This window comes from Ricinus communis, chromosome 4 (assembly GCF_019578655.1).
Source record: "Ricinus communis isolate WT05 ecotype wild-type chromosome 4, ASM1957865v1, whole genome shotgun sequence".
In the NCBI taxonomy this organism is placed as follows: Eukaryota; Viridiplantae; Streptophyta; class Magnoliopsida; order Malpighiales; family Euphorbiaceae; genus Ricinus; species Ricinus communis.
In genome coordinates, this window is record NC_063259.1 from 6818846 (window position 1) to 6845614 (window position 26769).

Below are 26769 nucleotides of genomic sequence, written 5' to 3' on the forward strand. Positions count from 1 at the left end.
TCTAAAAATCTATAAAAGGTCTATTTGTGTCTAAGGAAGCAAATGAGAGGTTAATAAAAGCCTAATAACTTTTGTGGGTTAGTAAGAGAGGAGATATCTCAGACTATATAAGGTGTCTTAGTAGTAGAACCTTGTAAGGCTTGATCTCTAGTCGTTAATAGAGTCAAATAATGGAGATAATCTTAAGGTGCGATCCTTAAGGACTAGATGTAGGTCATAAGATATTTATTTTTTATACATGCTCAATTAGTTGTCTGTATTTCTTAAACTCAAAGATCATTGATTTAGACATCTAACTGTTTTCCAAAATAAACATCAGACATCATTTACCTCTCATCCTCTCACTCATATAATTAATAAAAGTGTACAAGCTACTACAGTTGAGTATCAGTTGAAATAGTTAGCTTATTATTGTAGGTATCTAATAGTTAGCACTCTAAGCTTAGTTAGATATTTGTGCAATGAGCTTCAAGCTCATAATAGAATTATAAATTTTATCTTATAAATAGTAGATCAACAGGTAAGGCATCCAAGCCATAAATTTTTTAGAAGTCCAATTCATCTCCCTTTTGGACATTTATTCCGCACTTTCATTATGCCTTGCTTCTCTTATCCAAGAGTTGAAACTCTTAGAGATATTGTTATCAATATAAAGGGAACTTGCATCTGCTATTAAAATAAGCTCTGCACCAGTCGTGAAGAGCATACTTCATTAAATCCTTTGCACTTTTCTTACTTAATGCTCCAAACTTATCCAAATTTTCTTTAAATTCTTCTTCATAGGGAGACCAAGCACAAATCCATAAGTTCTTATATAATTCCCTATCTTTCCATTTTTTGACCAGTTAGCATAAATATGTCTAGCGCTGGTCTATGCTTAGCTTAAGGTACAATAATATTGACTACATCAATCAAGCCCTGTAAAATAGTCACAATAATGAAAATATCATTAGATAACTTATTGCATATAATTTATACATAAATAACAAAAATTGAAATGAAATTGAAATTGCTATCCTTTTGCACGTTTGACATTAAAGTAACCTTGCTACCATCTCCAAGCTCAAGCTCTATCACTAATCATTGCAAAAACCACCTCTAGTCAACTTGTTTTCCTTATCTACTATAGCTTAAGTAATTGGAACCATTTGGTCACAAGCATCCTTCCCACAGCTGCAAGCAGTTGGCTCTTAATTATAATTTTTAGAAGAAAACAACCATCTAGTCCTGTAATGAGTCTATAACCTCTTACTCAGGCCCTCTTATATGCATCAAAGAAAATAAACATTCTTTTAAAAATCTCTTTCCATCTCTCAAACTTTGTTTACACAACTCTATCTCAATACTAGAACCAAGATTAGACCTTGTAAGAGCAACAACATATGTGTCAAGATATCCAAATTCACCCTTATAGCTTCCATTCAATTATTGTAAAGCCTTATGCTTGGCCCTTTTGCATTTAGTCAAATTCACTTTCACCTACAATTCTTCCTCAATAAACAAAGTCTTTCAATTTCATATCCAGTTTTTTAGTTAGTCTTTTCTTTAAATAATCAGCTAAAAAGTTTGTTATGCAACCAGGTGATTTAAAGGTTCTAAAACATTCTTTTCTTTAAATAATCAGCTAAAAAGTTTGTTATGCAATCAGGTGATTTAAAGGTTCTAAAACATCTATGCTCATCTACAAGTGTCTCCACAGCTAGTCCAAGGTTACCATCTTTAAACACTAACACTGTAACGCTTGCATTTTCTCATCATCCATGTTATGTGCATTTACATTTAATCATTGGGCATATGATGGTATATCAATGATATTTTTATTTTATGAGAACAGATATATATTAATTATAAGTAGAGAATAAGAAGCATGATATTAGATTATTAATTTAGATAAGTTGATTAAGTACTTGGGTTATGTGTATTAAGCCTTAAGACTTAATTGAACCAATAGTTGAAGGTTGGGTAAATAGATTGGACTTAAAAGATACAATTAAAAGTTAGTAACTATATATGGTTAGTAAGAATTAATTTAGGGTGATAAAAATAGTTTAGTAGGTGGTGGCATTAAGAGAGGAATATTGGAAATTGGAACCATGAGCAAGCTCATTTTACCTCTTCATTTCTCTAAAATTCGTACATGGCCAAAAACACAAAATTTGGAATAAGAGAGAGGAGTGGAATACCTAGAAAAACTTAAGATTAAGATAGGATTTTGCCAACTATTGAAGGAGCCAAGCTAAAGCTAAAGGATTTAAGCATATTAGCAACCCAAAAGCTGAAATTGGTAAGTTGTTACTTGAGTGTTATTAATTTGTCATTAGGGTTCTTGATTACAAATTGGAAAAACTTCATTTGATGCTCTCATTGATTAATTAAAGGTCTGATTATCATGAATTAGTAGAGTATTGAATGATTGCATAAAGATTAAGCTTGATTTAAGTTTAAGTATGTTAAGATAGAAAACTGTCAAAATTCCAGCAACCTTGATGTTCTGTATTTTAGGCATAACATGGGTTATATAAGTCCAAATTAAGCTTAATTGGTGTCTATGGAAATTTTAAAGAGTCCTCTATAACTTTGTAGTTTTGTGATTTTGCTATTTTTTCCGTTTTGGTTGCTTAAATTGAGCAAACAGATTGCTGCTCGGGTACAACTAGCTGTATGACCCTTGCTCAGTAATTTGAAAATAATTAAATCTATAGAAGTCGGAATTGAGTAATTCTTCTTGGAGATGAAACTAGACGCATAAATGGATATGTCTATTTAATATGAGATTTTTGTATTAAGCCAATTTTTCCCAGCAATAAATATACCTTGGTACTAAATTCTGTCTAGAAAACAGAAATGTTGGAGATTAGTTTTATGCAATTTATTGATGTTAATTTGAGTTAAATTGGTATTTAACTAGATGGGAAATGTTTATAGGATATTAAAACAGTAATTGAGAGTCTTAGAGGAAGAGTTAGACCTATGAATAAGAGAGGGGATGATCTTGTAATGCATATGACTCGCATTTACATGAATATTTGTAATATGCATGAAATGTGAATTGATGAATGTGTTGACAGGTACTCAAAGGCCTGGAAAGGAAGTTGTGGAGAAAGGAGGTTCTTATATGCTAAAGGAATAAGTATATTTTGAGTAAGTAAATAGTTAATATTTGCTATGTTCATATATTTAATCAAATGTTCCGCAAATGGTTGCGTTTGCTTAATATTGTTTATGTTTGAATGACTGAGATGGAAATGATTGGTGTTGAGTGGAACAATTATTATTGCTGAAATATGATATAAGTGAAATGATTGAATTGTGATGTTAAGTGCATATGTGCATGTGAATGGTGGATTCCCCTGTGAAAAAAAAATATATATTTATAAAGCCTTGGGAGGCTAAAGCCTAGAGAGGCTATAAAAGTGTATAATGTGAGATGAGGCGAAGCAGCTTACGTGTGTGATATGTGAGGATGAGGCGGAGCAGCACATTAAAGGGGATCCACAAGCCGTGAGAACTAACCATAATTGTTGAATTGTATTTCTTCTATGATGGTTGTAATGAATTGAGTAGAATGGTATGACTTTATACCTAAACTATGAATATCATGGAAAGTTATGTGATTGGGTGGAAATTGTATTAAGTGTATGTGATATAGATTATGTTGATTATTTATTTACTGAGCTGGAGGCTCACCCCTCTCCAAAATTTTTCTTTTCAGGTTTGTAAATAGTAGTGCATCCGTTGGTTGTATGCGAAGTCTAGCTTTTAGCAGTTCTGTCAAGTTGGGCCAGTTTTGTGAAGTCTCCTCCTGATGCATTTTTGTATGCAGTTATGTGATATATATGGAAGTATGCCTTATAAGGCATAAGAAGATGTTTGTAATACTTGTTAAATGATGTTTAAGTATAATCATATGTTTATATGTTAATAACCTTGTGTCTGGATTCTTTACAACCTACATATTGACCTATCTACCTGTAGTATATATTCTACGACGCTTGTATGCTTCCTGGCTAATGTTTATTGGTTAGCATGTGATGGGGGTGTTACAAACACCATAAAGGGCAACCTCCCTTTATGCACTTTAACCTAATTCTATTTGGTTCATTAGGTTTGGTATAAAAGAAAAGCCTTTAGTAGCTGCATGTTTATTTAATATGTCTCTAACCTCTTTGGCATTAGCAAAAGTCATACCTAATAAAAAAAAAAGCTTGCTTTCATCCCTCTTATATCTTACTCTCTTATTAGGTGGCAACTCTACATCATTGCCACTAGAGTCATAAACCTCATCATCTTCAACCACACAATCTTCCCCATCCTCAGCTTTTTCATTATTTTTATTGTTAACATAGCTACACTGAATACCTATATTAATATTACAGCCTTCCCCACCTTCACTTGCATTGACTTCTACACCACCTAGACCCCTACCCTACTAATCACTTGCATTAACTCTGTTTCTAACTTCATTTGCATTGACAATTATGCCACCTACACTTGAATTACCCTTTTGCCCCACCTATACCTGCATTATCCCTTATTATACCTTGTGTTTCATTAAATCCTTATCCAAATCATATGCCTCATTAATATTATCTCCGCCAACATTAGCATGCACTTGTCCCTTTATAGCAAGAAACTGAGGTAAGTATTCAAGAACATCTACTGTATGACTAAAATATATATTTATTTCCCTAATCTAAGAGTACTTATTAATATAACTCAATGTTTTCCTAACACCTTTATCATCCTCTACTAAAAACATACCATCTCTAAGATCCTTCCCAGGTTCAAGTATGAAAATGTATGCACTTTGTGAAACCTTGATATCTCTACATAGGTATCTCTAATTTCCTAACAAAAATCAAATAGTCAATATCAAAATCCTATATGGTATATATATCCTTATTCAAATAAGCAAAATTTGGATTGTAAACCCACTCTCCACCATAATTAAAATTCAAGCCAACAATATTATCACTCATTGTTGCACAAAGACAAAATATGTAGAAAAACACATAAAAACTATGTTCCAACAAAATAATGCAAGTAACCATTTATATCACAATGTTTACAAGCAAAATGAGTAAAATATTAACTATAATCACAAATTTCTAAATAAAATCATAGTCAATGCAATAAAAGAACACTAGTCACAAGGTTTCACACACTAATTATTATTATTATTATTAATTACTATACCGGACGCATGGGCAGCATATAGGAGGATGTCATATTTGTGAATTAAAGTCATATAATTAATCAACTTCACATCATGTCAATTATTTAATTTAATTATTATTATTATTATTCTTATTATTATTTTCTTATTATTACTATTATAACTCCTATTATTAAAACATTATTCTTTTTATTGTTATTATAATCCTTATCATTATTGTTATTATTGCTATTGCTTTTAGTATTGTCTGTATATATGCTGGGATGAGGACGACAGTAGAGCATGCCACCTGACGGATTGCATCAGAACCACGTGCGCACTAGTAATAATTAGAGACAGATATCAAAGGAATGATTATGTGATGTGCCCTGGTTGAGCATAACTCTTTAGGCTTATGAAATTCTAATTTGCTAGAGAAAAGGACCTCGGTCGGGCATTGCTTCTAGGCGTCGACTGTATTGATGATTAAGTGACTAGACTAGATGTAAGGATCCTGGTCGACCTTTGCTCTCTAGGCGCCAGTTTTATTGGAATAAGAGAGCCTATTGGCTAGTAGATTTGAAGTCTAGAGTTCTGCTAATATTCTTGTCCTGTTTTTATAAATTTTCTACATTAATGACATGATATGTGGATATTTATTTCTATAATTCATTCTATATTTATATAATTGTATTTGTATTGTATTTATATTTATTTTGATTATATGATTTTAACTTACTCTCAAGACTGATAGTTTCAGATTATTTTTACTAGGTGATAGATATGATTTCAGGTACCCTTTTTTGTCAGCCCTTCTTCCTTCATCACGGGACTTTAATGTAAAAAATATTATTTTATATTTGCAATCTACTTACTCCTAAACTAGCATCAGGTGTCTCGAAAAAGAATTTAAATTATGTATGTGTTAAAATGATCTTGAATATTAATACTTGTGGTATGACACTGAATATTGGAGTTTAATATGTGTAAAAGTTATGGATTTACTATTATAAATTATTGTGAATTTAGTATGCATGACTAAGATACTATTAAGGTTAGGCTTACTATAGTTTCGGTGGCCTTATGCTTACCCAATTCCTAGCGCCAATCACGGATCCATGGGTCGGGTCGTGACAAGTATGATTCAGTCATATTATATCAAATACTATCTCTTTTTTTCTCTCTTTATTTTTCACTCACTTTTTTCTTTTTCATCAAGAGTTATATTATATGTAATAGAAATGTACCTAGGATTATCATTTGTGCCTAAATAAAATTAATCAATTCGAATAGTGTTAATGTCAAACATACTCATGTAGTAATCATTGTCATGCAAAATACCATTAAGATAAGCATTATAAAACAAGCAAAAATCAAAGTTATATCATTGATCCAAAAAGAATAATCATGTTTTGTCTTAAAATAAATCAAGAGCTAAATCTTATGAAGGTCCATCATCTTCAGATGGTAGCATTTCAATCTCTGTAGCTTCAGAGTTTTCTATGCTCCAATCAGCTTTAGCATTTTCAATTTCTTCTACTTGTAAGCCATCATCATACAAGCACATGAAGGTCTTGGAATTCATCATTTGCAACTTTTCCATCCAATATGGGAAAACATTTCAGACTATCATCCGAACTTGATCCTTTTTAGATGGCTTATTCTTCATTAATACTTGCTTGTTCCTCCATCTAGTCAAGAATTCAGAAAAGGATTCATTAAGTTTTTGCTTTGTTTATTCCAAATCCCTTATAAAGACTTATAGGTGAGCATTATAATCATATTTCTTCACAAAAGCATCACAAAGCATTTTTGATGTGCATAGTTTTACACATATTTGCTTGCATATTATTGCGTATATTCTTAGCAATTATTGTGCTTTTATTCCCAGATCACCCGTATTTTGTCTTCTTTTGCATTTCAGGAGCATTTATAGGACTGTCATTGGTGTTTAAGCAATTATAGATCAACACATCTGGAAATGGATGAGAATTCATCAAGATCGGACAAGAGCTCGCGTTGCACACATTGAGCACGGCCTGAGTCAAGGCCGTTCTGACCATCACTGCCTGGACTCTAGCCATGACCAACAAATCGAAACTTGGTCTTCAAAATAATGGTTTGGGTGCAGTTTCCGAGGCCACCATAGCCTCCACCACGGGCCGTGGTGGCCAGCACCGATGGGGGCACGACCATAGTGAAAACCTACTTGGTGAGATCCACGGTTTGATCGGTCACGGCCTTGACCATGGTCGTCAAACAAAATATATAAGGAAAATGAATTTTTAGGGTTAGAAAGAGGGGGAAGGAGTGACACTGGCGGTTCGCCGCGATTGAGTGCGAGAGAGAATTGTAGGGAGGAAGAATCCCGGAATCGCAAGGTTCCGAGTGCAAAATAGTAGTGGAGCAATTCAAGAGGCAATTTGGGAGATTAATCAAAATGTAGATCCAGATTTGGAGCTATTCATCCAATTCGGGAGAAAAGGGTGTACATGTTTTATTTTCATTATTCTTTCATTGTAATTGATTTCCTAGATTGTTTTAAACATGAACATGTTTAGCTAGACTGATGAAATCCATTAGGATTTCTTTACTATGTTGGCTTAATATTATATTGTTGGATTGTTTGAGTTGGTTTTGTATTCTTCTTGCTTTCAGTATTAATAAGATAGCATTATTCATGAGACGTTGTGAATTGTGGTGTTTAGATTGCTTTGTGTGATTGAGAAGTCTATTTGGAAACTGGAATTTTGAATAGCAAGAACTGGTTAATAATCACTTAGAGATAAGGATAATTAACTAGCCGGATTAAGAATTAACAAAGCTTAATAGAGGCGGATTAAAGCTTAATGCTAATTTAAGAATTAATCGTTAGGAAGAGATTCCAACTTTAGATTATTAGGTTTAAGAATTCGGTTATCTCGAGAGAGAAATCGAATTTAGTTAAGAATTCTTCCACGGGTAGCATAATTGGATTCATCAATCCTTTATCTTTTGTTTGATCACCAACTAGTTTAGGTTCCCTTTGGGTTTGCTTTCTTGTCTTGGTTATTTCATTTATCCATTCATTCCTGCATCTCCCTTAGAACTTAGCTTGTAGCTATTAGTTAGTTTAGAAATTATTCATCATTCATCTTAGGTTAATATAACAAAGAACAAAGAAGTAACTCTGAGGTTTCACTTTCCTGAGGAATACGACCTTGATACTCGCCATTAGTGCTAGACTGGATCGATAGGTACACTGCCTTAGATTGTAGCTGCACAAATAACAACACATCAATTTTCCAATCAAACTTGATGGGTCTTCCTAATCCATGGTACAAGTTCACAGCTAGCCCCTCTAATAAGAGTACAAACCGCTTGATGATTTGGGTCTTAGCCAAATGTGTAGTACTCATAACAGTAGCATATTGCTTTAAGTGCACTTTTGGATCTCCAGTTCCATTGAACTTCTGCATTTCAGGCATATAAAATTTGGGAGGTAACTTGTCCTCTCCAATCTGCATCAATTCATCAAAATCAAAAGTTGAGTCTAAAACTTGATCTTTTAGCATATTTTGCATCTTGTCAAGCCTTTTAGTTAGATTTTGCAAAATCTCAGATTCCGTAACAATTTTTACAATAAGAGTAGACTCTTTCTTAGCTTGTTCTAACATGTAGTCATCTAAGTTCTAGAGGTGCTCACCACGTGCTTCCATGTAGTAGCAGTAGTAATAGTCTTTTGGATGTCTGTTTCCTAAAAATATCAACCAAAGCTTGCTAGAGATCCTCTTGAATCACAATCCTTAGGTCATTCATGATTGCAATCTTGATAGCATCAATGTCTTGCTTGTGGACCATCTTTGAAAGTAGCGGACTTCTTAGGCTCTTGTCTAATATTTCCTTGATTGTTGGTGAAATGGGTTCCCTTAATACCCTTCTTATCTTATCCAAACTAAGGATGATAAATGATGTGTGCTATCTGTGTTAGCTACAATCTAAGGGAGTGTACCTATCGATGCAGTCTAGCACTAATAGCGAGTATCAAGGTCGTATTCCTCGGGAAAGTGAAAGCCCAGAGTTACTCCTTTGTTCTTTGTTATATTAACCTAAACTGAGTGATGAATAATTTCTAAACTAACTAATAGCTACAAGCTAAATTCTAAGGGAGATGCAAGAGTAATTGATAACTAAAATAACCAAGACAAGAAAGCAAACCCAAAGGGAACCTAAACTAGTTGGCAATCAAACAAAAGATAAAGGATTAGTGAGTCTAATTATGCTACCTGGGATTTAATTCTTAACCGAATTCCGATTTCTCTCTCGATAACCGAATTCCTAAACCTAATAACCTAAAGTTGGAATCTCTTCCTAACGATTGATTCTTAAATTAGCATTAAGCTTTAATCCGCCTCTATTAAGCTTTGTTAATTCTTAATCCGGCTAGTTAATTATCCTTATCTCTAAGCGATTATTAACCAGTTCTTGCTATTCAAAATTCCAATTGCCAAATGGACTTCTCAATCACACAAAGCAATCTAAACACCACAATTCACAATGTATCATGAATAATGCATTATCTTATTAATACTGAAAGCAAGAAGAATACAAAACTAACCCAAACAATCCAACAAAATAATACTAAGCCAACATAGTAAAGAAATCCCAATGGAATTAATCAATCTAGCTAATCATGTTCATTATCAAAATACACAAGAATTCAATTACAACAATGAGTAAAGGTAGAGAAAACCCGATTACACCCTTGGATGAGTAATGCATGACCCCCAATTCCTCTTGCTCGAATTGAATCGATTCTTGTTCCTCTTGCTCGATTTCAAAACCAATCAACGAACCTCGCCCAATCTTTAATCTTTAAAGGAAATCCGATTGAAACCTTGATCCAAGTCTCTTTTTCCCTTGGTTTCAGCTTAGAGAACCCTTAGAGAGAGAAAAGTTAAGGTTTGGGACGTTCTCCCCCGGCTCTCTTTTTCTTTCCTCTCTTCTTTCTTTTAATTAATTCCCCCTGTCGCCGTGTTGGTGCCCATGTTCCTAACACGGGTTGATGTTTATACCCGTGTTACTCTCTATGGCCGTGCTCCCTAAAACTTCTATTTTTTTGATGTTTGATGCACCAACACGGTCGTGTTGGTGCCCGTGTTGGGAACACGGCCAGTGTTGAAACCAACACGGCCATGTTCACCTTCCTCATGCTCGTACTTAGCTTGTTTCGACAGCTTTGACGTCGAATTATGCTCCAATTCTTCCCTTTATCTTTCTTGGACTTCTTTTGAACCTAATGCACACAAACAGACACATAGAGTGAGTGTTGGGACCAATTCACATCCAAATATCCATAAAATCAATCTTAAAAACCCCATTTAGATGTGTGTATTTTACGCACATCAATAAATTTATATGGCTAAAAAATAAGGCATTAGTTTGATGCATGTAATGCATGGGATGCATGATGCACGTGCTATGCAAAAGGTTAAAGAGAAAGGGTTAACATACACAAAGTCATTATACAAAGCATCCTTCTGACCTTATTTCTCCCATACACGATTCATGGTGAGTCCTTCTTCCCTAGAATTTTAGGGTTGGGCTTCCTACCAACAGGGAATAGTAAGTCTGATGCGCATGCCATAATCTCTCAAAACAAACTTAAAACAAAGAAGGCAATTTTTTTAGTATAAGTATGAAGCCTGCATATTTTAGGCCTGGGCCTAATTCCACATGTTCTTGGGCCAATGCTTTTCAATATTTAGGCTTAAGTACTTATAAAGAGAAACATCTCAAATAGCAAGCAAATTTGGCTCTCATGGGAGATTACTACTATCATTACCATAAGCTGAGTCTTGGGTAAGGATAAAAGGCTCCCACAAGTAAAAAGTTCTCTTTCTTGGCTAGTCTCTCCACTCAAGGGTCCATGCAATGAAGGAAACTCACTCATCACTTGTGAGTGATGGTTAGCTAGTGTCGTAATTCTAAGGTTCAAGTGGAACTAAAGAACTACTAACTGACACCATTGGAGCTATAGTGACCAAAGTGCACAATGTGTGAAAGTGTAGTAATCCAAGAATCATTCATTAAATAATTAAAGATAAACATACACTAGAATCAGCTTCTCTTATCACTAGTGGAGTCGCCACTATAGGCGGCTGTTTCGAGCACGCAACCAAGTGTCTTTAGTGACTACAACACTACAAGGTTTTTCAAGCTAATTAAGAACACACTAACTAGTCAAAGAGACTAGCGCGAAGATGGGAATCGCCACCTGAGATAACTAGAACACTTTTACTAATGAGTGATGTTTCTTGATTCTATAAGGAAGCCTATGTCACAAATCCAGAGATGGATTTGAAAGCCAACTTCCTTATTTGTGTATATTTGTCTTTAACTTTATTATTTAACGAGCTATTCCCTATAAATGCAACAGTTATATATTATAGATCAAGTACTATAACATATGAGTTCCTCCTGAATCTACCCCATTTTTATTAAAGCCAATCTATACTCTAAGTTATTAACCTAACTTACTAATTAATTATGTACAAAGCCCACTTATTCTAGCCAAATTACAAGTTATGCTTTGATTTCTAACCTTTAAGCCTAATGGACTACTTATGAAAAGGGCTAATTCAGTGATCTTAAATCTAATATGGCCTAATGAATCAAATTAAGGTATTGCAAAACTCACTAAGTCTAAATGGATTTTAAATTTAGGCCCAATATACCATCTTCTTAATCTAATGGATTATAATTTTCATGCTAAGTCTAATTTTAAGGCCTAATGTAAATATGTCTAGTTTTAATTAGGCAAATCAAATGGCAGATATTTGGCATACATCCAAAATAAAGCAAAAATAAAGTGGATGAAAATTAAATCTAGCTACAGTATACAAAAATTAAAATAAAAATGCATAAACTAAGTTACAGTATACAAAAATTGCCCAAAATCGCATAAAAATCCAAAAATAGGGCCAAAATTAGTGCAAAGCCGATTCGGCTTAGTGTAATGCCGAATCGGCACTACACAGAGCTGGTCGACTTAGCGTAGAGCTCAATTGGCTCTAATGCTTAAGAACTATTGATTTTGCATCTTTTCTGCTATCTTCTCACTCTAAAGCTGATTTAACATGCATAAGAGATAAAAACATGACTAAACTCGAACGAAAACAAGGCAAGGACATAAAAGAATAAATTAAATTAAGTTACAAAACATAAAACCATATAAAGGCTAGAAAGCAAAAAAAAACTGATAGAAGATAAATCTTATATCCTTCTAAAAAACTTTCCTAATTCAAAGCTCTTTCTTAATGACCTCTCTCCTTGTTTCCTAAAACTCTCTACTTAAATGAACATCTAAATTAATGGAGATCTAGTTGCTTAATGAATGTAGCTAACCCTAGACCTAGGGCATATTTTTCTATTTATAGCAGTAAGGTTAGGAAACCCTAGATGTATTAAATAAGTGTTAATTATTTAAAATAAAAAATTATTGATTATCTTTCCTTTTATCAGATTAATATCTAATAAATAAAATAAAATCTTTTATATTCAAATAATTATAACTAAAGATATCCAATAATTATCACAAATCACTTCTAGAAACTTTCTTTCATCAATTTCAACGTTTTAAATCAAAAAAGTATGAATAACGGCATTGAAGTATGAATAACGGCGTTGAATCTCGAAAAATAGCCAACAGGCAATATGTAAAGCCAACCACCACTGTACAAAGCTGATTCGGCTCTATGCTAAGCCGGTTAGCTCTATGTAATGCCGATTTGACTCTATGGATAGCCAATTCGGTTGTATGTAAAGCTGATTGGCTTTGTGAGCAAGAAGTTTAGAAAAATTTGGCAATTTAGTCCTTGAACTTGCAAAAACTACCGTTTTACCCCTCAAAGTTAATTTTTTCTGAAAATTGAGTCCAAATTGATGATAGAACAGTAATTTTAATTCAATTATTCTCAACCTAACTTAGACTCACCCATCCTCAATCTCTCGAGAGTCGAGAAAGGCAGTAACTCTCATTATTGGATTTTCTATAATTCTCTCGATATCAGGATCTGAAAAGTGGATGCTAACACTACACTTTGTAAATATTGATGTATTAGTGTAGTTAAAGAAAACTTTGAGAAATGTAGTTAACCCTAGACCTGGGATGTATCATCCTATTTATAGGAGTAGGATTCTAGGAAACCCTAAAGGAATAAATAAACATTTAATTATTTAAAAAATAAACTATATTTATCCCTTCTCTTATCAGATCAATATCATAAATACCTTATTGAAACTTAGTTTTACCAATTTTTGGCATTTTAGGTCGAAAATATACGTAAAATAGCATCGAATTTTAAAAAGCAGCCACTCGGCTCTACATAGAGCTAACAAAGCCTATTAGGTCTACACTGAACCAATCGACTCTGTATGATTTGGCTGCACATAGAGCCGATTGGCTCCAAGGGGCAAAAGTTTCAAAAATTTTGACTTTATTCCCTAAACTTGTAAGAACTGCCATCTCACTCTATAAAATTTATTTATTTTTATCAATTGGGTCTAAATTGATACTAGAAAAGTAATTGTAAGTCCAATTATTCTCAATCGTTACTCGGATTCTCCCCTCCTTAATTCCTAAGATTTGAGAAAGGTAGTAACTTTCATCATCGGATTTTTCGTAATTCCCTCAATATCTAAACCTAGAAAATGGTGCTAACATTTATGCATATTTGTCATTACTGTTAGGCCTTCACCATCTTATCAGTCAAGATATTCTTTTAAAGTTCGCAAAAACTTGATCCAACTGAGTTTACTCTCCAGCTCTACCACTGACCATGCAATGGGAAATATTTGCTCATTTCCATCTTTTGACACAACAACAAGAAGCTGCTGATATAGATAATTCTATGCATGTTTATTGACTGTTTATCAGCCGTTTATTCATATATTTGAGTCATATTTATTCTTGTTTGATCGAACTTCGGTATGTTTATGAGTTTTTTAGATTTTCAGACTCCTTGATGGGAAATTGATTAATTTTTGGTATTTGGATGATTTACGCATATTAGATGTTTTTCGAATTCGATTCCTTGTTAGCGCACATTTCGAGGCTTTTGCACGGGCCGTGGCACGACCTCTTTTGGATATTTTTTAAGAATGGCATTTTTTTGGATGTTTGTGCCCGTTGCACGGGCCGTGGCATGGGCCATGCATATTTGCACGAGTCATGGCACGGGCTATGGCACTTCTGCCTATAAGTAGGCACACACAAAACGAGACAGGGTTCCGCTTCTGACTTTTGGACTTCTCTACACGCGCGACCCCCCACTTCTACACCTTTGTTCTTAACATTTTGAGAGACCACATCATTTCAAAGGATTGATTTGGGAGATTCAAGCAAAGATTGAAGGTTCTAGATGATTGATCGAGACATCCGAGATCCATACTTGAGGCTGGTTTCAGAGTTGGTGCTTGCAACATTTCCACTCTAATTCGAGAGAAGAGGGGTTACATGTTCCATTTCCTTTTCTGTTGTTTATTTCCTTTTGTGTTTGTTTCTTTCATTATGAGTAGCTAGGGCTGCCGAATCCATTGGGGTTCACCTTTCTTGATGGATTGTGCTTAGTTATTAGATTTTTATTTGCCATTCTTGTAATCTCCTTGCTATTCAGTAATAAAGTTTGATTCAGTTAATTTGAGACGTTGAATTAGTTATCTTTTGGGTTGTTTCTTGACATTGAGAAATGCTTGTTACAACTGGAATTTGAATAGTAAGAACTGGTAGTTAACACTTAGAGATAAGGTTAATTTACTCGCCAGATTAAGAATTAACAACTTTTAATAGTTCTAAATCATGCTTAATGGTAATCTGTAATAATCTTATAGGAAGAGATTCCATTAGGTTAGTGCAGGTTTAGGAACTCGGTGAGCTCGAGTGAGGAACCGAGTTCGATTCAGGATTTAGGCACGGGTAAGCAAGATTAGTAATTTATAAAATGAACCTTGAAATTCCATCACTTAGGTCCCCTTTGGGTTCCTTTCTCTTGTTGTGGTTGTCTTTCGATTGTTAGTTGCTATTCATTTATTTATTTGCATTCATAGTCATTAGTTAGTTAATTTAGACTTCTCACACCCTATTGCAGACTAGATAACATAGTGAACAGTAGTAACTCTAGGTTCACCCGATCTCTAAGGATACGACCTTGATACTCACAAGTGCTAGGCCGCATCGATAGGCTGCCTTAGGTGTAGGTTGCATCAGTAGCCTATCAAGTTTTTGGCGCCACTGCCGGGGATCCCGTAACGGTGAACTAGAGTGAATTGTTTTCGTGTTACTTTAGTCATTATTTGTTTATTTATGTATTCTTTATTCTTTATTTTATTGCTTTTATTGATTGTTGGTTGTTTGGATTGTCAGTTTTAGGTAGTTTATGACCAGGAGCTCTAACCCTAATCCCATAGAACCCTTATCTGACCCGGAGCATTCTCTCAGATTATTGAGACGACGTTTGCAAGCAATTGAGGAGGAGGTTGAAGTTACAGTTCAGGTTCATAGAGCTAACGTGATGGAGAACCACAACCCCCAAGCCGATGACGATCAAAGGACGATGTACGAGTTTGCTCGACTATCTTTGGATGGGACGAAAACTAGTATAGTCAGACCTCTTGTAGTGGCCAACAATTTTGAGATAAAGGCCAATGTTATCCAGATGATCCAGCAAAGCATGCAGTTCGAAGGATTGCCCAACGAGGATCCCAATGCACATATCGCCAACTTTGTGGAGATTTATGACACATTCAAGATAAATGGAACAACCGATGATGCCATTTGGCTGAGATTGTTTCCATTTTCCTTAAGGGACAGAGAAAAAAGATGGTTGCAATCTCTTCCACAGCAGACGATTATTACTTGGATGGCGTTGGCCGAAAAACTTCTCTATAAGTATTTTCTTCCCGCTAAAACTGCTAAACTTAGAAATGACATAACTTCTTTTGTGTAGTTTGATGATCAGAGCATGTACGATGCATGGGAGAGGTTTAAGGATCTTTTGAGATGCTGCCCACATCACGGATTGCCAGTGTGGATGCAGGTTCAGACCTTCTACAGCGGGTTGAACCTTACGACGAGGCAAATGGTGGATGCTGCAGCAGGTGGGGCACTAAGCAGTAAGACGCCCGAGCAGGCTCAGAACTTGATAGAGGAAATGACCATGAACAATTATCAATGGCAATCCTCTAGGAGCCGACTAGGAAGACAGGGAGTGGTCAGCCAAGTGGATTCTACAGCAGCCTTGGCAGCTCATGTGGAGCTTCTAGCCAAGAAGATTGACCAACTCAAGATGTCGGTTCATGCAGAGAACGTTGGCTGTGAGTTTTGTGATGGCCCGCACTATAGTGCGAACTGTACTGTGGGAGGTATGTTTGCTTCATCTTCTTCTACTTTTCCATCTATTTTTGTTGTGTCTTCTGATGTTGAGCAGGTTGATTATATGGGGAATGCCCCAAGGTAGCAGAACAACCCTTACAGCAACACATACAACCTTAGGTGGCGCAATCATCCTACCTTCAGTTAGACGAACAATAATGCCCAGGGTCCACCAGGTTTTCAAAGACTTCATCAGCAGCCACAGCAACAGCCAGTTGAGCCTGCACAAGCTCCTCCTCCACCAGAAAAGAAGTCAAATTTAGAGGAGCTTATGATGAAGTGTGTGACATCTACAGAGACGAGATTCCAGCATATTGATAGTGCACTTAGGAATCAGAAGGCCTCGATTCAGAACTTGGAGACTTAGATTGGCCAGATTTCTAAGATGCTTTTAGAGAGACCCTTAGGATCGCTCCCTAGCACTATAGAGTCAAACCCGAGGGAGCATTGCAAGGCTATCACCTTGCGATTAGGTAAGCAATTGTCTGGTTCTTTGCCTTTAGCTGATAAGGATGATATGATTGTGTAGGACGAGCTAGCTAAGGAAGGACCAGAACCTGAGGTGGCGGAGATTGAGAGGAAGAAGGAAGACAGGCAAAAAAGCCCTGGGCTCCAGCCCCCGGTTCCATATCTTGAGAGGTTGAGGCAGGATAAGGTGGACAAGCAATATAGTAAGTTTCTTGACTTGTTTAAGCAGCTGAAAATTAACTTAACTTTTGTTGAGGCAATTTCGCAGATGCCAAAGTACACCAAGTTCTGAAAGGAGATTTTTAGCAACAAGAGGAAGTTGGAGGATCTTGGTCAGGTAGTACTTAATGAGGAGTGTTTAGCTATTCTCCATAACAAGCTGCCATTCAAGCGACGAGATCCAGGGAGTTTTACTGTCCTTGTGTGATTGACAATTTGCCAATTAGTGGTGCATTAGCCGATTTAGGAGTTAGTATTAATTTGATGCCCACTAGTTTGTTTGCTAAGTTAGGGTTGCATGAACCCAAGCCTACTAGGATGAGCATTCAGTTAGCAGATAGGACTGTTAAGATTCCTAGAGGTATTTGTGAGGATGTACTTGTAAAGGTGGATAAATTTATCTTTCCTGTGCACTTTGTGGTGATGGATATGGAGGGTGAGAGCATTATGCCTCTTATCCTGGGTAGGCCTTTCCTAGCTACATCGAGGGTTGTTATCGATGTAAGCGATGGGAAGCTTAAGCTTAGAGTTGATGATAAGACCATTACCTTTGACCTAGCCACTTCTATGAGACAGTCACTAGACCATGATGATGCTATGTATTTTTTTGATGTGATTGATAATGTGGTTGAGTCCCCTTTGCAGGAAATGTTATGTTATGACCCTTTGCAGGTAGCATAAGCTGAGGATGAGGAGGAGTTGTCCAATGAGCAAGTGTTGGAGCAATTTGCTGTTTTATTGGCTTTTGAGCCGAGCTTGTCAACTGATTCTTATCTTTTTCTTGACAGGTCTGGAGTGCAGAAGGTAAAGACTTCATTCGAGGACCCACCATTCTTAGAATTGAAGGAGTTACCGAGCCACTTGATTTATGCCTTCTTGGATGAAAAGAAGCGCTTACCGGTGATCATAGCAGCTCATTTGACTCCCGAAGAACAAGCCATGCTTTTGGAAGTTCTAAGGAAGTACAAGAAGGCCTCTGCCTTCAAGATAGCTGACATCCCAGGCATAAATCCAAGTTTTTGCTCTCATAAGATCTTGTTAGAGGATAATTTCAAGCCGATTGTTCAGCCTCAGACACAGCTCAACTCCAACATGAAAGAAGTGGTGAAGAAGGCGGTAATTAAACTTCTTAATCCAGGTTTGATCTATCCCTTTTATGACAGTTCATGGGTGAGTCCTGTACAAGTTTTGCCCAAGAAAGGAGGCATAACGATGGTAAGGAATGAGAAGGATGAGTTGATCCCGACTCTAACAGTAACAGGCTTTCGAGTTTGCATTGATTACAGGAGGCTTAATGATGCAACTCAGAAGGATCATTTCCCTCTTCCTTTCATTGATCAGATGATTGAGCATTTGGCAAGTCACATGTTCTATTGTTTTATTGATGGTTTTTCAAGTTATTTCCAGATTCCTATTGCACCTGAGGACCAAGAGAAGACTACTTTTACCTGCCCCTATGGGATGTTCGCTTACAAACGGATGCCATTCGGACTGTGCAATGCACCGGCTACATTTTAGTGGTGCATGATGGCTATCTTCGAGGACATGAATGAGGAATCTATAGAGGTATTTATGGATGACTTCTCTATTTTTAGTGATTTTTTCTCTCTTTGTTTGGCAAATCTTGAGCGTATGTTAGCTAGGTGTATTGAGGCTAACTTGGTATTGAATTGGGAAAAATGCCATTTCATGGTGAGAGAGGGGATTGCGTTAGGGTATAAGATCTCTCAAGCTGGGATGGAGGTGGACAGAGCTAAGATAAAGGTTATATCTAAGCTACCTCCTCCCAGTTCTGTTAAGGCAGTTAGGAGTTTTCTAGGCCATGCAGGGTTTTATAGGAGATTTATTAGAGATTTCTCTAAGATTGCTAGGCCTCTTACTCAGTTGTTAGTTAAGGATGTACCTTTTATTTTTAATGATGTATGCTTGGCTACTTTTGAGTTACTTAAGAAACTTCTGACCACAGCCCTGATCATGGTTTTGCCTGATTGGGGGTTGCCTTTTGAGTTGATGTGCGATGCTAGTGATTATGCAGTTGGAGCTGTGCTTGGACAAAGGATTGAAAAGAAGTTCCAACCCATTTATTATGCTAGCAAGACTTTGAGAGGAGCCCAGGAGCACTACATCACCATAGAAAAAGAGTTGTTGGCTGTTGTTTATGCCTTCGAAAAGTTTAGATTGTACCTCATTCTCTTTAAGACCATTGTCTTCACGGACCACTCGGCATTGAGGTACTTATTCCTGAAAAATGATACGAAATCGAGATTGATTCTGTAGGTAAGGAGCGAATTTCTGTCAAATTTTATGTAAATTGAACATGCATGATTGATTACAGTGTTTTGCTATTTATTTTGTTATCTGACATTGCATTTTATTAGGTAGTATGACCGACGATCAGCAAAGAGCTGCTGGGAAGCAAGCTAGAGTTGAGGATGGTTCTTCTAGTCACCAGACCTCAGGCCAGACTATTGCTCCAGTACCTCATGGATGATAGGTTTACCCTCGGGCACCCGATCACCCAAGAGCCCGAGCTCGACCTATCCCCACACCTGCAATTGGCAGGCATCCTTACTTGATCTTCACCAACCAGGCGCATATTGATCGATTTCGAGTGGTGAGGACAAAGACACTTCTAATTGGGAGGTGCATCGATTGGCAGGCCCTAAGGGATGTTGGGCTTTTTTAGGAGATTTCTAGTTTGCTGGAGGCAGTACTATGGAATAAGTTCTTTGACATTAGAGAGCCTACTTACAGAGAGCTGACTTTGGAGTTCTTCACCACCTTTTGGCTTCAGCCAGCTGTTAGGGATTTTACTTCTCCAAACACAGTTTCCTTCAGGGTGACTGGCAGAACTTACAAGATGTCCCTAGCTGATTCTGGTATAGCTTTAGGGATATGGACTAGAGCGGAGGTGGACTCCGATTTGTTTGGTCAGACAGTTAGACATTTGGGTATGGATATAGACTCGTATTGGGAGGATATTAGGGTGGTCCGACGCTCTTTCTCTTTGAGCCGGATCAAGGCTTCATGTATTTCAGACAATTAGAGATACCTCCACAATATATTAGCGCACTCATTGGCTGGTAGGGGTGAGAGTTGGGGAGCTCTCAACAAGCTTGATGTTGCTTTACTTTGGCATATTTGGCAGAGGACCTATTTGGATTTAGGGTTTCTGATAGCTACACAGATGGATGGGATTCAGAGATCGGCTAGGAAGGCAGTTATTAGTTTTGGACCCTATGTGACTAGGCTAGCTACGAATATGGGGGTATTGACTCCAACCGCTGTTCAAAGTATGATAGAATTGGGTTCTATGCTGGTTGTTGGAACACAGCAGGTGTACAACATGCGGATGGTTATTCAGACTAAGTCTACCTCAGGCGATTTTGAGTACCACTTGACAAGGTCCACTTCGGCTAGCCAAACGGGTGGCGACGGTGCTGATGAGGGTGATGATGATGATGTTGACATCACTGAGGAGCAGCTTGTACCTGCACCCCGTCCCTCATTTAGGCCCACAGATGTTCCTGACCCATCTATGTTCTTTAGTTGATCAGCAGCCGGTGCCTCTTCTTCTTTTTCACCAAGCACACAAGTAGCATCTAGATTGGATAGGATGGAGGCTCGGATGACCCAGCAGTGGGATCTTACACAGATCTTCCATACCGAGGCTAGGGATTCAGTGAGAGCCTTGTGCAAGATGCTTCAAACACAGTCACATGCGACCCAGCTTCTTCGGGATGACCTTGTGGCTTTGCACATCGAGATGAGAGAAGACCATAACAGTTTTCATTTTTCTTTATAGGATATCTCTCAGCAGTTGGCTCGGATGTGAGTATCTAGTTTCACATGCACCTACGCCTCGACCACCATCTGTGCCAGTATCACCCTTTGACCTTGAAGGTTTCTTTGATAGTTTTAGTGACCCCTACTCGTCCATTACTTCTCCTCCACTGCCACCTGCTCCAGCCCCAGTCCCGGAGTACTTCTACCAATGCTGATGCCTCGATGTCTCCTCAACTTGATGATCCTTTGTTTACTCCGAATTTCACCCAGCAGGACTAGGGTGGCCGGGTTGATCGTGTTGAGGATTGAGGATCCTAGTTCTTTATATTGTTGGACAGTTTATTTTCTTTCTGTTTTTGTTACGGATGCTATTAATTATGTTTTCGTCTTAGTTATTGAACGTTATTTCGGATCATGTGGGGTACTATACCTGTTTCACACTGAGGACAGTGTTTTTCTCAAGTGTGGGGTAGGTACCTTTGTTTTGTGCAGGTACCGATTTTGTTATCTTGAACCTCTGTAAGGATGGTATTTTGCTATTTTTATTTTGCTTTCATTTTCCTTATTGATTGAGTCTGTTCATTCTTACTGTCCTTATCATGAGTTTTGTTTTAATTGAGTAGTTGATGATTTTTCTCTTTTGAATGGATACCCTTATAGCTTTTATCGAATCTTGTTGGAAGAAGGCAATGAACGAATCTCTTAATTTCAATCAAGCTAGGTAAAATTGGTGTTTTTCCTTAATTTTTCCATTTTACTTTATCTTGGATATAGAACACTGTTAATATTGATGCTTATTATTATGATTGATTGTTTAAACTTTTGTTTAAGAATTCATGCAATTTTAACCCACTCAAATGGTGAGGTTTTTATGCTCCTTTTGTTTTTTATTAGTGAGCATTGTACATATTTTTTGTTTCTAGAACTTGCTTTGTGATGACTTTTGAGATTACATGAATTTTTGATAGTCATGAAATGATTTGGGCACTTAGGATTTACACAATTTGGCCAAAAGCCTAACCCTGTTTTCCCCTAGTGAACCAATTTTGAGCCTTAGCCTTTTCTTTCATCGTAATTCACCTTTAACACTCATTTTATCACTTATATTCATTCTACCATTCTTTCTACTATTGTTGCTAGAAATTATGTAAGTTTATGCTGCATTTCATTTTGGATCAATTTGCATTCTTTTTGTATATATTCACTAAGGTGCTAGATTTTTCATAGATGCTCCCTTGAATCCAAATGGTACATATCATTTTACTACTTTTGATTGAGCATTGTATTACTTCATCCTGTGTTATCTGTTGTTGTAGGAATAGTGAAAAAAATGGTAAAAAAAAAATTTCCTTTTAGTTCATTTCGAGCATCATCTTATTATTGGAGCAACTTAGTGTTCATTTTTGGTACAGCATTTGATCCTTGGCTATTTTCTTGCATTACCTGCATTATTTTTCAGCAACTTTTAGCCTACTTTCCATATTTCTGCATACCCTACCTTAACCCCATTACAACCTGGCTCAAGACCCTTTGATCATGATTATTGATTATTTCACAGTAGTGGAGATTGGATCTATAAGCAAGCCTATGGTAAGCACTTTTTTCTATGTTTTTGCGTTGAAAGCTTGGCAATCTTCTTTCACCTATATACACTTGTGTGTTTTGAGTTACATCTTGTAAGGCATGGTTCTCAAATCTCAGTTTGGATGGTTTATCATTTTAATTTTAGCAGCTTTATTAACTTTGTTCTCTTTTTCAAGGATTTAGTGATTTGGGGATTTTGAGGAAATTCATTACGGAGTTTTGAGATTTGTTTTGAGCTAACCTCCTGTAATGTATTTGATTGAGTTATTTGGTATCTGTTTGAGGAGTGAGTTGTTGATTGCTTGAAGATAAGCAAATGCTTAAGTGTGGGGTAGTTTAATATAGATGATTCTATGCACTGTTTATCAGTCGTTTATTCGTATATTTGAGTCATATTTATTCCGGTTTGATCGCACTTTGGTATGTTTATGAGTTTTTTAGGTTTTCGGACTCCTTGATGGGAAGGCAGAAACCAAGCTATTTGGATGATTTACGCATATTAGATGTTTGTCGGATTCGATTCCTTATTGGCGCGCATTTCGAGGCTTTTGCACGAGCCATGGCACGACCCATTGCACGACCTCCCTTGGACATTTTTGAAGATTGCATTTTTTTGGATGTTTGTGCCTGTTGCACGGGCCGTGCATATTTGCACGAGCCGTGGCACGGGCTATGGCACTTCTGCCTATAAGTAGTTGCACACAAAACGAGACAAGGTTCCGCTTCTAACTTCCCGGACTTCTACGTCATGCCACCCCCTTCTACACCTCTATTCTTGACATTTTGGGAGACCAACATCATTTCAAAGGATTGATTTGGGAGATTCAAGTAAAGATTAAAGGTTCTAGATGATTGATCGAGACATACGAGATCCATACTTAAGGCTGTTTTCAGAGTTGGTGCTTGCAACATTTCCATTCTGATTCGAGAGAAGAGGGGTTACATGTTCCATTTCCTTTTCTGTTCTTTATTTCATTATGAGCAGCTAGGGCTGCCGAACACATTGGGGTTCACTTTTGTTGATGGATTGTGCTTAGTTATTAGATTTTTATTTGCCATTCTTGTAATCTCCTTGCTATTCAGTAATAAAGTTGATTCAGTTAATTTGAGACGTTGAATTAATTGTCTTTTGGGTTGTTTTTTGAGATTGAGAAATGCTTGTTACAACTGGATTTTGAATAGTAAGAACTGGTAGTTAACACTTAGAGATAAGGTTAATTTACTCGCCGGATTAAGAATTAACAACTTTTAATAGTTCTAAATCACGCTTAACGCTAATCTGTAATAATTTGATAGGAAGAGATTCCATTAGGTTAGTGCAGGTTTAGGAACTCGGTGAGCTCAAGAGAGGGACCGAGTTCGATTTTGGCACGGGTAAGCAAGATTGGTAATTTATAAAATCAACCTTAGAATTTCATCACTTAGGTCCCCCTTGGGTTTGTTTCTCTAATTGCAGTTGTTTTTCGATTGTTAGTTGCTGTTCATTTATTTATTTGCATTCATAGTCATTAGTTAGTTAATTTAGACTTCTCATACCTTATTTCAGACTAGATAACATAGCGAATAGTAATAACTCTAGGTTCACCCGATCTCCAGGGATACGTCCTTGATACTCACTAGTGCTAGGCCGCATCGATAGGTTCACTGCCTTAGGTGTAGGTTGCTTCAGTAGCCCATCAGCTACCCTTTGAAAGCCCCTCTTAAAAAATATCCATCAAATCCAATTACCTATTACACCCCTCTTTCTATCCAAGTTTACATGCACTAAAACATGTATATAATATTTCAAAAACTTCATAACTTGGTTTCTTTTCCTTATCAACTGTCACAAAATAAGTGTTGTTAGGATTTGATCAACATAATCATGCAACTTCCCAAACTCCTCTACATGGTCCCTCATACATTATTGTAGCACTTTCCTTTGTGCCCTTCTATGGATAGTAATGCTAACATACCTTTTTAACTCTTTTTACATAGATCCTGCAACTCCCACAACTTGATCCATGGTTAGCAAAGTTATTCAAAACACATAGGGCAAAGCAAGAAGGCCAAGTTCATTATCTATTATATTAATTACAACCTTGAGAATAACAAGGACTTCCAAAGATAGAAGTGAATAAAGACTAGTGCTCTAAACTTGAAACATGCAAGACCAATTACATCTGACTCCAAAAAAAATTTAGTTCAAGCTAGAAACTTCCATATCAAATAAAAAAATTATGCTCGAAGATGCTGAAAGGAATTCAAATCTCAAGAGTAACAAGTTCACAAATCAATCTATACTAGATACTATCTTTGAGAAAAAAGAAAAAATATAAAAAATAAATCATGTTGACTAGAATACTTGTACAAGCTAGTCAGGCAAAAGATAAGAAAATAAAGTGAGGAGAAAATATCCAACTAGAAAATCAAAATATACTAGTTGATAACAAGAGTAGTATTATATGATACATAAAATATACCTGTTTGTGCCCTTATTAAATGAGAAAAATCCGATTAGAAATTTTGTGAAACTTGCACATCAATTTTCATTGCTTATGTGCTATGAGAAAAAAACAAAATAAAAAGCAGAATTTGAGTTCTAAATAGAAGTGGGATTATTTTCTCTTTGACTTTTGTTCTTGTGTTTCTTGCAAGAAAACCTAAGAAGTTATAATACTCAAGTCTCATAAATCTTGACATCATGCTCAATGCATCAGCAGAGCTAGAGTCTTTCAATCTTGTCTCAAGAGAAGTCCTGAAAATCAGTAGAATCATTTATAAGCTTGACAAAGGGACTGTGAGTGCTTCAATTCACACTTCTCAAGCAACCAAATCTATAAAGAAAAAGAGAGAAAATAATAAAAAAAAGTATAAAGAAAAAACTAACAAGTTAAGAACCCGAAAGGGCGGCTTAGGCAAAAATAGAGTCTGCTAAGTTGAAAACCCGAAAGAGGAGCTTAGGCAAAAGTTAAAACATTAGCCTACTAAGTTGAAAATCTAAAAAGGTGGCTTAGACAAAAGTTAAGGTGTAAAAATAAGAAAGCAAAAGAGATTTGGTTGTTATCTGTATGAGATTATGGTAAAGCTAACTGTTATTGCACAAGTACCAGTATAGCCCTAGGCAAAAATATTCAGTCTTTGCATGCTTATGTTATCTCTAGATCTGCACTTTCTATCATCACTATGACTTTTAGATCTTTAATATGAATCAATTACAACTTCGACCATTAGGCTCCACGCCATATGCTCGCAAAGCAAGCGATTGAACTCTCAAAGTATTAATGTTGATAGGCATCAGAATGCCTTTGTCCAAACTGAAGGAATTAGAAATACATTACATGTCGTACATAACATACATATCATGCACCCTCATTAGATTTTTACTTAATATAATATTTGTACACTTGTATATGTACCACTAACCTATAATAGGAAAATAAAGAAAAGTTTAATGGATAAGAATCTCGCTACAACAAGTGTTGATTGATGTGCGTAAAATACACACATCTAAATGGGGTTTTTAAGATTGATTTTATGGACATTTGGATGTGAATTTGTCCCAACACTCACCCTCTGCATCTGTTTGTGTGCATTAGGGCCAAAAGAAGTCAAAGGATGATAAAGGGAAGAATTGGAGCATAATTGGATGCCGAAGCTGCCGAAACAAGCTAAGTACGAGCATGAGGAAGCTGAACAGGGCCGTGTTGATTTCAACACTGGCCGTGTTCCCAACACGGTCACCAACACGGCCGTGTTGGGTACATCAAACATCAAAGAAAAGGAAGTTCTTAGGGAGCACCGCCATAGAGAGTAACACGGGCATAAACACCAGTACGTGTTGGGAACACGGTCATCAACACGGCCTTGTTGGATGCAACAGGGGGAATTAATTAAAATAAAAAAGAGAGAAAAGAAAGAAAGAGAGCGGGGGAGAACGTCCCAAACCCTAATTTTTCTCTTTCTAAGGGTTTTCTGAGCCGAAACCAAGGGAAAAGGAGACTTGGATCAAGGTTTCAATTGGATTCCCTTCAAAGATCGAAGATTGGGCGCGAGGTTCGTTGATTGGTTTTCAAATTTAGCAAGAGAAACAAGAATCAATTCAATTCGAGCAAGAGGAATTTGGACTGTTTACTCTCATCCAAGGGTGTAATCGGGTTTTCTCTAC

At 36.5% G+C, this 26769-nt stretch overlaps 1 non-coding gene across 1 annotated transcript; it reads right to left on the bottom strand.

Moving 5' to 3' along the window:
- Positions 1–16107: 16107 nt before the first annotated feature.
- LOC125369954 lies at positions 16108–16214 on the bottom strand. The gene has a single exon (XR_007215678.1). It is a non-coding gene; the product is annotated as a small nucleolar RNA R71 (small nucleolar RNA).
- Between the last annotated feature and the right edge of the window lie 10555 nt (positions 16215–26769).